This window comes from Micromys minutus, assembly GCF_963924665.1.
Source record: "Micromys minutus genome assembly, chromosome: 8".
Classification (NCBI taxonomy): Eukaryota; Metazoa; Chordata; class Mammalia; order Rodentia; family Muridae; genus Micromys; species Micromys minutus.
In genome coordinates this window covers 21,138,482-21,148,838 of record NC_137977.1, presented here as the reverse complement: position 1 = coordinate 21,148,838, position 10,357 = coordinate 21,138,482, and the positions used below count along the sequence as shown (strand labels likewise).

At 38.4% G+C, this 10,357-nt stretch overlaps 1 long non-coding RNA gene across 1 annotated transcript in view; it reads right to left on the bottom strand.

The window, feature by feature from the left end:
- Positions 1 to 999: 999 nt before the first annotated feature.
- Positions 1,000 to 10,357, bottom strand: part of LOC308423267 — a 49,519-nt gene continuing 40,161 nt past the window's right edge. Inside the window, exon 4 of the long non-coding RNA XR_013975102.1 lies at positions 1,000 to 1,429. This is a non-coding gene — a long non-coding RNA (uncharacterized lncRNA). The remainder of the gene's footprint in view (positions 1,430 to 10,357) is intronic.

The following is a 10,357-nucleotide window of genomic DNA, read 5'->3' as shown; positions in this document are numbered from 1 at the left end:
TGGTGTTAGCCTATGTTTTTTCCTTTTTGATAAAAAAAAACAAAGAACTGGAAAAACATCCATATGGCCTGCCAACTGTGTCTAAATATAGTTGACATGAAAGAATGAACTCAGTTTAAAATTTTGTATCCATCTAAGGACCAAACTGTGTTTTGATCGTGGTATTCTTGTCATCGGCACATGAACGAAACACCAGAAAGACACTTAATCCTGTAAGTCAGATGTGTTCGCTTTAGAATTGCTGTGCTGTTGACAGTGCAGGAATCTGGGTATGACCAAACCGTCAGTGTCTAGTAAATTCAATCCTACTGAAAAGCAGGGTATTGTGTCCCCGAGCCAAGGCATTCTTGGTCTTAAGTCTCTGGGGATGCAGCAAACCCACTGGCCATAGTCCTCCAAGAATATTCTAAAGTGGTCACATGCTCACGTCCCCCTTGGAACTGACACAGCCCTGTCAGTTGACCAGTTGAACTGCTGAGTTTAGCAGTCTGGATAGGAATAGAAACTGGTAACTGTGTGTGCAGTTTATTCTAATTTGCTGCTAAATTACTGGAGTCAAACAGGGACATTTGGCTTAAACCTCACATTCATGATGGCCACCACATTTAGAAATCTGACCTTGTCTTCAAACAAGTATATACAAATAGAGACTGGCCGACAAGATTGGAACCAAATGGCAATGAACAGGTCTCTTTATTGCACTGAAAAGGATATCGTGACTTAGTATAGTCTACAAATACCATTGTTACTGCATGAAGAACATAATTTAATTACATTTACTAACATACATAAAAGTATTAATTTCTTAAATGTCTAGCATGTTTCAACCCTGACAAAATTGTTTTTCTTTATGCCCTCATCTTTTTTTTAATAAATAAATTAATAAATATTTTATTTATTCTTTTACTTAGTTTATATCCCCTCCTGTCCCCCTCTCAGGTCACCCCCTCCCACACTCCTTCCCCCATCCCCCATCTCCTCCTCTGAGATGATGGGGGCTCCCTGGGTATCTTCCTCACCCCGGTACTTTAAGTCTTTGCAAGACCAGATACTTCTCCCACAGGAGCTAGATGCAGCTAGTAGAACATATTCCACAAACAGGCGACAGTCTTAGGGACAGTCCCCGCTCCAGTTGTTTGGGACCCACATGAAGACCAACCTGCACATCTGCTACATATGTGCCAGGAGACATAGGCCCAGCCCATGTGTGTTCTTTGGTTGGTGGTTCAGTCTCTGAGAGCCCCAAGGATCCAGATTAGTTGACTTTGTTGGTCTTTCTGTGGAGTTCATATTCCTTCAGGGCTGCAGTCCTTCCTACTATTCATCCATAAGAGTCTTCAAGCTCCACTCTTTGGCTGTGGGTGTCTGCATCTGCCTGAGTCTGCTGATGGGTTGAGCCTCTCAGAAGACAGCCATGGTAGACTCCTACCTGCAAGCATAACAGAGCATTATTAACAGTGTTAGAGATTACATGAGATGGGTTTCAAGTTGGGCTGGTTATTGATTGGCCATTCCCTCAAACTCCGCTCCACCCCCTTGTTCCTGCATTTCTTGTAGACAGAATAAATTTGGGGTTGAAAGCTTTGTGGTTAGTGTCTTTACTGCTCCACTGGCATTCCTGTCTGGATAGAGTAAGTGGCCTCTTCAGATTCCATATCTTCAACATAGTGAGACATAGCTAATGTCACTCCCAGTGATACTTGGAGTGTCTCTATCTCATTCTGGAGATGCCTCCCACCTCCTCACCCCTGTAAATTGCAGATTCCCATTCATTTTCATGGTCATTTATCCACCTCTCCTGTCTTTCCCCACACCTGATCCCAAACTCCTCATTCCCGTCTCCAAACCTCTCTCAGTTCCCTCGCTCCATCTGCCTCTTATGAGTATTTTATTTCCTCCTAAGAGTGAGATCCAAGATTCCTGACTTGGGTCTTCCTTCTTGTTTAGCTTCTTTGGGTCTATGAAGTGTATGTAACCAGGCACTTGTAGTTTACGGTTAATATCCGCTTATAAGTGAGTACATACCATTGTATATCCTTTGACTGGGTTACCTCAGTCAGGATGATAATCTCAAGTTTCATCCATTTGCCTGAAAAATTCATAATGTTTTGGGTTTTAATAGATGAAGATCATTCCACTGTGTAGATGTACATGTACATTCTTTAGTTGAGGAATATCTAGGTTGTTTACAGTTTTTGGCTATTGCAAATGAAGCTGCTATGCACATAGTTGAGCAAGTGTCTTTGTGGAATGTTGTTGATGACACTGGTTGAGGTTACTATGTAAAAGTCTGAACTAAGAAAATAAATAGGGAAAAAAATCTCATGTCTTCATTAAAAATATATGTTGGAAGTATGATGGAGAGGAACTGACTTAGGTCTCTCTCTAGGTTGTCAAGCCTCTGAATCAAGTTTGACCTTTCTGGGGTCCCTTAAGCCCTCTTATTGATTTTTATGACATCCATTGGGTGATTAATAAAACCATCTTTTGAGTATGTTCCCAGGAGTGGTATTACTGGGTCTTCAGATAGAACTATTCCCAGTTTTCTGAGAAAACATCAACTGGTTTGCAAAGCAGTTGTACAGGTTCTCATTCCCACCAGCAATGAAGACATGTTCCCTTTGCTTCACACCCTTGCTGGCATGTGCTATTTATTGAATTTTTTTTATCTTAGCCATTCTGATGGGCGTAAGATGGAACCTCATAGTTGATTTGATGAATAAGAACTTTGGACATTTAAGTGCCTCTAGGCTATTTGCGAATCCTCTGTTGAGAAGTCTTTGTTTAGTTCTGTACCCCAGTTTTTAATTGCATTACTTTTGGTGTCTAAGTTGTTGACTTCGTTATAAATTTTTGATATTAACCCTCTATCAGATGTAGGGTTAATGAAGATTCCTTTCCAATTTTCGGTCTGCTGATTTGTCCTATTGACAGTCTTTTGCTTTACAGAAACTCTGGAGTTTTACAAGGTCCCATTTATCAATTGTTGACCTAAGATCCTAAGCCATTGGAGTTCTGTTCAGAAACTTGTCTCCTGTAGCAATGTGTCCAAGAGTATTTACTACTTTCTCTTCTATGAGATTTAATGTATATATCCAGTTTTATGTTGCGGTCCTTTATTCACTTTGACTTGAGTTTTGTGCAATGTGGTAAGTATGGATCTATTTTCATTCTTCTACATGCAGATATCTAGTGTAGCACCATTTGTTGAAGATGCTTTCATTTTTCCATTGTATGTTTTTGGGTTTATCAAAAAGTAAGTGTCCATAGGTGTGTGGTTTATCTCTGGGTCTTCAATTAGATTCCATTGATCAACATGTCTGTTTCTGTAAAAATAGCATGCAGTTTTTATTAATATGGTTCTGTAATACAGCTTGAGGTCAGGGATGGTGATTTTTCCAGAAGTTCTTTTATTGTTCAGAATTGTTTTTTTGCTATCATGTTTTTGTTTTATTTTGTTTTCCCATATGAAGTTGAGAATTGTTCTTTCAATGTCTATAAAAATTGTGTTGGAATTTTGATGGGGATTGCATTGAATCTGTAGATTGCTTTTGGTAAGATGGCTGTTTTCATTATGTTAATCATATCTATTTATGAGCATGAGAGATGCTCTTCTGAGGTCTTCTTCAATTTCTTTCTTTAGGCTTGAAGTTCTTGTCATACAGATCTTTCACTTTCTTGGTTAGAGTGATATAAAGAGATTTTATATGATTTGTGGTTAGTGTAAAGGGTGTTGTTTTCCCAATTTCATTCTAGACCCATTTATTATTTGTATTAAGGGGTGGGGGCTACTCAATCCTTTGAGTAAATTTTTTTTCCAGCCACTTTGCTGAACTGTTCATAAGCTGTAGGAGTTCTTTTGTAGAATTTTTGGGGTCGCTTGTATATACTATCATATTATCTTTACATAGAGATACTTTGACTTCTTCCTTTCCAATTTTGTACCCTCTTGATCTCCTTTTGTTGTCTTATTGCTCTGGCTAGAACTTTAAGTACTATATTGAATAGATAGGAACAGCCTTGTCTTGTCCCTGATTCTAGTGGAAATACGTTAAATTTCTGTCCACTTAGTTTGATGTTGTATGGCCTAACCTTTAAGAGATGTTATTTGAAGGTAGAGTCTTTAGAAGGTGACTGTACATAAATTAAACCATAAAACTGAAGCTCTTGTAATAGTATTCATTTTGTTATACAACAGGAAAAAACATGAGGCCTTCCTTTCTGCATGCCCTATGGAAAGGGCATGTGTAGGCAAAAGAAAGAAGGCCCCTATCACAACCCTATCATCCTGGCATCTTGACATAAAGAAGAAGGTCCTTACCACATTCTACCATGCTGGCATCCTGACTTCAGCATTCTAGTCTCTGCAATTGTGAGGAATGAATGGTTGTTGTTTGTAACCTAGGTGATGTTACTCTGTAATCATCTGAACTAAGTATAAATAAGAGAAACTCTCATGTCTCCATTAAAAATGTGTGTTGAAAGTATAATGGAGTGAAGCTGGCTTAGGTCTTTCTCCAGGTTGTCAAGCCTCTGGATCAAATCAAGTTTGACCTTTCTGGTATTCCTTAAGGTTTTTGTTGGTTTTTTTTGTTTGTTTGTTTTTTTTTTTTTTTTTTTTTTTTTTTTTTTACTTTTTTGACATCCATTGGATGATTATTAAAACCATAACTTAATTCATGCATGCATGAAGAGATGATGAACCTGAACAAAGTAACCAAATTTTGGCTTTTAGTAATGTTCTCTTAAGTCATATACAAAGAGATATTTGGATATGCTTAGTTAAGCTAACAAAAGAAATTTTATAGAGAAGGAAAATCCAGGCAAAATATAGATTTTAGTATTATGTCATTGGATTATAAAGCTAGAGAGCCACAAAGGAAATTCTAGTATCACTGGTTTGGAAAAATTAGGGGGGGGGGCAGTAAACTTGACCTAATGCACAGTTGTATAATTAAAACATAAAACACAAAACTAAACTAAATGTCAAGGAGTGACATTTTCAGTATGGCAGAATGGACTTCTCAATGCTCCTCTCTGGAAGAAATTTCAGAATTTTCTCTCATTAACCATCACTCATAAATATAACATTATGAAAGTGAAGGAATTCAGGTGAGAAATTAGAAAACAGATGGAGTGAAAAGGGAAAAACATCACACTGTGGCACAGTGCCACAATAACCGAACAACTTCTTCCAACTCACGTTGTGTGGTCTGAAGAGAGATGCCCTTTACACATGGAAGGAGAGTGTAGACTATAGTCAACATTATCCTAGAACACAGGGCACATCAGATTGTTTTGAAAACTTTTTTTGCTAAGCATAGTATTCTAACTGTGTTCCAGGTGGCTTCTTGCAGTCCCACATTGCAGGCAATCCTCTGAGAGACTGGACTCCAATTCTGAACCATCATAAGGTTAGCCATGATGGCTCCAGGCTCCAGGCAAACTCAAACTCCAGATATTCTCTTCATCTACTCAATATTATGGCTAGGTTCTAAAGACCAAGGCTCCAGTCCGGTCCTGGCCAAAGCAGTGATTAGGAACAGCTTCCTAGACCCACACACCAGGCAATCCAGTCAGAGAACTCTAAGAGAGCTTGCTGTGGACCTTGACCAGTTCATCCCAGGTTGCTGAATAGTAAAGAACCTTTCTGACCAAATTCAAGTCACATAGACTAGAAGAGGTGCCTACTTCTTCAAATGGCCCAACACTAACATAGAGTCTTAAGGATTACTATTAGTTAGGGTCAAAACTATTAGAGTGAATCTTATCTGTCAACTTTACTGGACTATAGACATCAAAAGACTGTGTAATGAATCCTGAATAAGTCTTTAAGGGTGTTTCTCAAGACAATTGGCATGCAGGTCAGTAGCAGACTTGCAGAGAGTGACCTGCCATGAACATGGAAGAACATACAATGTGCTGGAAGCTTAGGAAACAATATTCAGAAGAGAGCTCACCCAGCCACTCAAACAGTTCCCAAGAAGAAGCACTTTGTCCTTGGCATTATCTATCAGGAGTTGAATGTGGACTCTCACCAGTTAATCCCCAGGAACTCTAGGTTGAGCCCTGGGCTGGAACCACACCCACACCCATACATCATACACACTACCACTACAGAAACAATAGGGAATAATAATTGTTGGACATTAATGTCTCTCAATATCAATGGTCTCAATTCCCTAATAAAAATACACAGACTAACAAAATGAATGTAAAACAGCATCCATCATTCTACTGCACATAAGAAACACAACTCAGCATTAAAGATAGATCTTAGCACAGTCAAGGATTGAAAAAAGATTTCCCAAGCAAATGGGCCCAAGAAGTATGTTGGTGTAGTTATTCTAATAGCTAAGAAAATAGACTTCAAATCTAAATTAGTCAAAAGAGATGGGAAAGGACACTTCATACTCACTGAAGGAAGAATATATCAAGATAACTTCTCAATTCTAAACAACTATGCTCCAAATTCAATGGCACACTCATTTGTAAAAGATACATAACTAAAACTTATATCACACATTGACCTCCCCATACACTGATAGTGGAATACTTCAATACCATACTCTCACCAATGGACAGGCCATTTAACCAAAAACTAACAGAAAGAACAGATCTAAAAGACACTGTGATTCAAATGGACCTAACAAATATTTACAAAACATTTCACCCAAACACAAAAGAACATATTCTTCTTAGAAATATATTTTCTCATGGAACTCTCTTCAAAATTGATCACATAGTTAGTCACAATGCAAGGCTTAATGGATAAAAGGAAACTGAAGGAACCCCCTGTATCCTATCACCATGGACTAAAGCTGGATTTCAACAACAGAAACAATAGAAAGCCTACAAACTCATGGGAACTGAACAACTTTTCACTAAGTGGCTACTGGGGTCTGACAGAGAGAAAGAAAGAAAGAAAGAAAGAAAGAAAGAAAGAAAGAAAGAAAGAAAGAAAGAAAGAAAGAAAGGAAGGAAGGAAGGAAGGAAGGAAGGAAGGAGGAAGGAAGGAAGGAAGGAAAGAAGGAAGGAAGGAAGAAAAAAAGAAAGAAAGAAAGAAAGAAAGAAAGAAAGAAAGAAAGGAAGGAAGAAAGAAAGACAGACAGGAAGGAAGGAAGAAAGGAAGAAAGGAAGAAAGGAAGAAAGAAATTGAAGACTTCCTAGAATTCAACGAAAATGAAGGCACAACACATGTAAACGTAGTTGACACATTGAAATCAGCATTAAGAGGAAAATCCACAGCACTTTCATTCATATATTAGAGATATCTCATACCAGCAACTTAACAGCACACCTGAAAGCTCTAGAACTAAAAGAAGCAAATGCACCAAAGAGAAATAGATAACAGGAAATGAATGAACTCGGGGCTGAAATTAACAGAAAGGAAACAAAGAGAACAATACAAAGAATCAGTGAAACTAAGAGTTGATTCTTTGAGAAAATCAACGAAATTGAAAAACCCTTATCCAAACTAACTAAAAGACACAGAATATTCAAACTAACAACAACAACAATAACAAACAAACAAAAAAAAATGAAAAAAGGAAATGAAAAGAGGGACATAACAATAGATACCAAGAAAATCCAAAGAATTATTAGGTTCTACTTTAAAAAACCTACACTAGCCTGAGCAGCCTGCTAGCCCAGGGGGAGCTCCATTCTTGCCCTACCTTTCTTCTTTTCTTCATTAGAGCTGCAGATCTGGAAACAAACAGGTAAGTGTCCCCTTTCCTATCTATCTTCTCTGCTCACTGAGTCCTCTGGAGCAAGCAGAGCTGCCCTGAGCAGTCTGTTAGCCCAGGCAGACATCCATTCTCCCCCCCCCCACCTCTCTGTCCACCTTCTTCTGATCTGCAGATCCTGAACAATACAACCCAAGGGTAGCCAGTAGAGGCCTGCCACACCGAGACCATTGAGGAGGTTAACCCCAGGGGGTCTGCCCACCCACTCAGTGGAGAAAGGGAGGGGAGATGGGGGAAGAATTCTGAGAGGGGATCACCTGGAGTGGGACAGTGAGCAGGATTTATAGTGAATAAGTAAAAAAAATTTTCAAAAAAGAAACTGTTCTAAAAATATTGGAAAATCTTAAAGAAATGGATAATTTTCTCAATATATACAACTCACCAAAGTTAAATCAAGATCAGATAAACAATTTAAATAGACCCATAACCTTTAAGAAAATAGAAGCGGTCATTATAAATCTCCCAACAACAACAACAACAACAACAACAACAACAACAACAACAACAACAGTGCCCAGGACTAGGGTCAAGGTGATAAAAATTAAAAAGGAAGACTCAAAGTATTGCTTTTTCCAGATGATATGATAGTATACAGAAGTGGCCCCAAAATATTCACAAGTTCTCTGTGATATTTTTATCCTAATGTGTAAGAGGAAAACAACAGTTAATCATATCGATGAACATGGAAGCAAAAAATTCACAGTAAAACACTTTCAAACAAAACCAATATACATCAAATAATCGTTCATCATAAACAAGCTGCCTACATTTAAGAAATTCAAGAATAAGTCAGCATACACAAATCAAACCATATGGCATAAATTGACTCTAGGGCAGATATCACATGATTATCTCAATAGATGCAGAAATGCTCATCAACAAAGTCAAACATCATTTATGATTAACCTGGTATAAAATAAACACGTATCAACATAATAAAGGGCACATATGACAAGTGTTTAATCAACCTCATACCAAGCAGAGGAAGTTTGGGAACATTTTCTCCAAAGTCTGAAATAAGACAAGGCCTTTCACGTTCTACATTCATTCTTGGCATTTCTTAAGTCTTCTCTAGAGCAGCAGGACTGAGATAGCACCAATGAAAGGATTCTAATATGGCAAATACTGACTTCCAACTTGATAGGATCTAGATTTACCTCTCAGGCAAATCTCTGGGCACATCTATAAAGAATTATCTAGATTAGATCAACTCCTGGGCATGCCTGTAAGAGATCACCTCAACTATGTTACTGAGGTGGGAGTGACTACCTTGACCAGCATGAAACCATTCCATGGACTGAATTTCTGGACTGAATACACAGGAAGAAGCAAGCCTTCATCCTTTCCTGCTCTCTGACTGTCACAAGGGTGACTACTTTGCCTCAAGATACTCTTACCAGGATCTTTCCACAATGATGGATTGCATCCCTTTTAAATATAAACAGGAAGAAACCCACCCTCCTGTGAGTTGTTTCTTGAACAGATATTTAATCACACAGCTTGTCACAGCAATGAGAAAACTAACAAATACAGACACAAATGGTAAAGGAAGCGGCCCAATTATCTCAACTAATTTCAATTTAATGATAAATGTTAAATACCTTATAACTCAACTAGAACACACTTAAAACTGGTAAGTGTTTTCAGTATGACAAAGTCCAGAAGCTGAGCTAATATTTTATTTCAGAGGTAAATGTAGCGGGAGGGAACCTTGGGTAAGACCTTTTCTTCCTCTTTCTTCTTCTTTCTCCTCCTCCTCTTTCTTGTTCTTTTGGTTACATGTTTTTAGCAACTTCTGTTCTTAAATTACCTCTAAGACAGAAAATAGCATGGACAATAGAAATAGCTGTGCTGGCTGTTTAAATCAGAAGCAAAAATTTTTTTAAAGGAAGAAACAGAAGGAAAGTATCTTCCCATAATGCTGGTAGATTACAGATTGCATAGTGTATCCATAGTAAAGACTGGAAAAACAAATCCATATCTGGATTAAAGAATGACATCTTTCTTCCACAAAAATGTGAAGATTCTGTTACCAATAGCAATGGAATGGTGCCAGGAGTTGTTGTTGGATAGGCAAACGATAGTGTGCATAATTTTCCTACCGAGGAAACGGAGTTTGCAATGCCTACCAACGACTCTAGTCTCATGAAGTTCTGAGAGGATGAATATATGAAAGAGCTGTTCAGAATGCCAGTCACTGCAGTTTGCAACTAGAGGTAAAGATCCACATGGCAAAGCTTGACTCTGGTCTGTGGTTTTTAGGAGATGGTAGAGACTTTAATGGAAGGACCTACCAGAGCATTTTGGGAGTGGCTGTCTTGCCTAAAATGATATCATGGGACCCTGAGGTAAGTGGCTGTGTCTCAGTACATGTTCCTGGCCAAGATGCACACTGTACTGCTATGGTCCCGAATTAGCCAGACCAACTGACCATGATGATCTGACATCCCCAAAATGGGTTAAATAAGCCTTTGATTGTAATCATTCTTATTTTTTAATTTTATGGTGGATGTTCTGTCCATGCATGTCTCTTCTCCACACGTGTATAGTGTCTCCAGAGGCCAGAAGGAAAACTCAGATTCCTTGGGATTGGAGTTAAAGGTGATTGT